The sequence below is a fragment of the Melanotaenia boesemani genome, chromosome 18 (genome assembly GCF_017639745.1).
Source record: "Melanotaenia boesemani isolate fMelBoe1 chromosome 18, fMelBoe1.pri, whole genome shotgun sequence".
NCBI classification, from domain to species: domain Eukaryota; kingdom Metazoa; phylum Chordata; class Actinopteri; order Atheriniformes; family Melanotaeniidae; genus Melanotaenia; species Melanotaenia boesemani.
This window is the reverse complement of record NC_055699.1, coordinates 28,285,070-28,287,243: the sequence shown is the minus strand read 5'-3', so window position 1 is coordinate 28,287,243 and position 2,174 is coordinate 28,285,070. Positions and strand designations below refer to the sequence as shown.

The window sequence follows — 2,174 nt, the reverse complement described above, 5'->3', positions numbered from 1 at the left end:
TAAGAAGTTGTGGTATAAAATTGTGAAATATTATGAAATATTGCTCATGAAATTAGCACTGCTGTCTCATATTTAGAGAGTAGCTGGCTTGAGGTTCAGTTCGGTTGTGTGTGTCCATGTGTTCTGGTACTGTGTGGGTTCTCTCTGGGTTAACTGGGGATGCTGAAATTCCCTGGTCTCTTCATGATGGACTGATGATTGCTCCAGGATAGGCTCTGCAACCCTGCATTGGAATTTGCAGGAGTGGAGGAACTTCCTTTTTATAAACGTCAGTTCTCTGTCATGAAAAAGACGTCTTTACAGCTTTCACTTTTCAAACAAATATACAGACCTGTGGACATCTTTTATTAAGAATCTTTCCTATGTTGTGAACAAGACATCTTTCACCAAATCACAATGTTGATTGAACGTTGGGCAAAGCCGTCTTTTCATCGGTCTTGTGCTGGGTGGGACCACGTGGATTCAAACTGCACGTGTCTGTTATATGTCAGAAAAAAGGGGGGCAGTATTAGTAGATTTCTATCCCCAAGGCTATAATCTGGAGTTCTGTACCCACTGGGACTCACAACTGGTCCTAAAGGTCCTAATGTACCTTTTTCAGGGCCTGGAAAGTAGATTCATGCCCCCAAGAGGCAAATGGAATTTTTTAATTTACTGTTTCTTCTAAAGTTACAGTACACTGTAACAAAAGTCTGTAGTTTTCACAGCAATATTGCTGTATTATGGAAAATAATTACTGTAAAGTCTGTTTGCAGCATGTTGCTGTAGATTTCACAGCATTATTACTGTAAAAAGGAAAGATCCTTACTGTAAAATCTGTTTTCAGTATGTTGCTGTAGTTCCACAAAGCATCATGGTAATTTTTTAATTCTACAGTAAATAATCTTGTTCCTGTGGATCATACTACAGTAATTTCTAGCGGGAAGAGGAGGGAAGCCACAAAGGCAGAGCTGGTAAGAGAAAAAGCAGCCGATGTTCACCATAGACTGCATAAAAATTTATTTGATTAGTGTTGTGCATTACTTCTTTTTTTTTATTGTCCTAGAGACGTTCAATGTCATCTCCGCCTTTTTAGTACTGCCTGTGCCTGCGTGTGAAGAGAAGCTAGACCAGACCAGATAGCATGAATGTGTAGCTAGCTCGGTGAGTCAAGTTTAGTCATCAACGTTAGCAACTAATCAGTCTCATCAGCAATCATATTCATTTTAAAGTCGGCTGAAAATAGAAAAATTAACTTGAGTAGCAGCTACATTTTGACGGCGACACGTTTTGATATGAGCTAACGTTAACTTCTGTTAGCAACGTTGCCTGTAGCTGAGCTGACAGTGTCGGGAGCTCACCACTTAGCTTCAAATGTGTTTATATAGACCAGCATATCAACTTAATACATATTGAAAATGTTTCTTTTACATGTACATTCATGAAAATGTCCATTTTATAAATTGTTTTTCATGGTACAAAGTCTTACTTATGCTATAAGCTACTTTGACGTTGGAAATAAAGTCGGGAAGTCAGGGTTTAACAATCGACCGTTGCTCCTGCGAAACAAAAAAGCTGCTTTCATCTCGCCTGTTTTTTCTTTTCTTTTCAGAGGAACATTTTTCAAACAGCTGTTGTCCTGGTAGGTGGGAGGAAGGGGAATAACTGCCGGCTGAAAACGAATAGTCTTTGCTGACGCTGGAAATGGTGAGTATCAAGGAACTGAGATAGAAATAGGGACGGTAGTACAAAACAAACAGTTTAAAAATGTTGAAGTGCAGACAGTGTGGCTTTTCTGAGGAAAATATACCAAAATATGTAAACCATGCGAAAGTGCACAGAAACCATGCAAACTACAGGTTTCCATGCGGGACGTGTCCTTTAAGTCTCAAAACTTGGTCTGCCTTGCGTACACACATGTACCGCAACCACTTAAAACGCAAACCCATCGTCAGACCCAGTAAGTGTTTTGTTGAGGAATGTCAAGTTGAAGGGTGCACTTTTAAAAGTTCACAATTTTCCAGTGTGTGTGGGCATTTAAAGATGCACATGGGGGATGGGAAAAAGATAGTTTGTCCATTCAGTAGCTGTCAAAAGCAGTTTAGTATCCGATCATCATTCACATCACACATCAGCAGGAAACATGCAAAAGAGTTGGTAGAAAGCGCAAAGGGCAGGATGAGCACTGATACCAC

General features: G+C 39.9%; 1 long non-coding RNA gene across 1 annotated transcript; it reads left to right on the top strand.

Annotated features, from left to right (window-relative positions):
• Positions 1–682: 682 nt before the first annotated feature.
• Positions 683–1,766, top strand: LOC121629337. The gene is made up of 3 exons (XR_006008360.1): positions 683–953; positions 1,046–1,143; positions 1,592–1,766. It is a non-coding gene; the product is annotated as an uncharacterized LOC121629337 (long non-coding RNA).
• Positions 1,767–2,174: the final 408 nt, after the last annotated feature.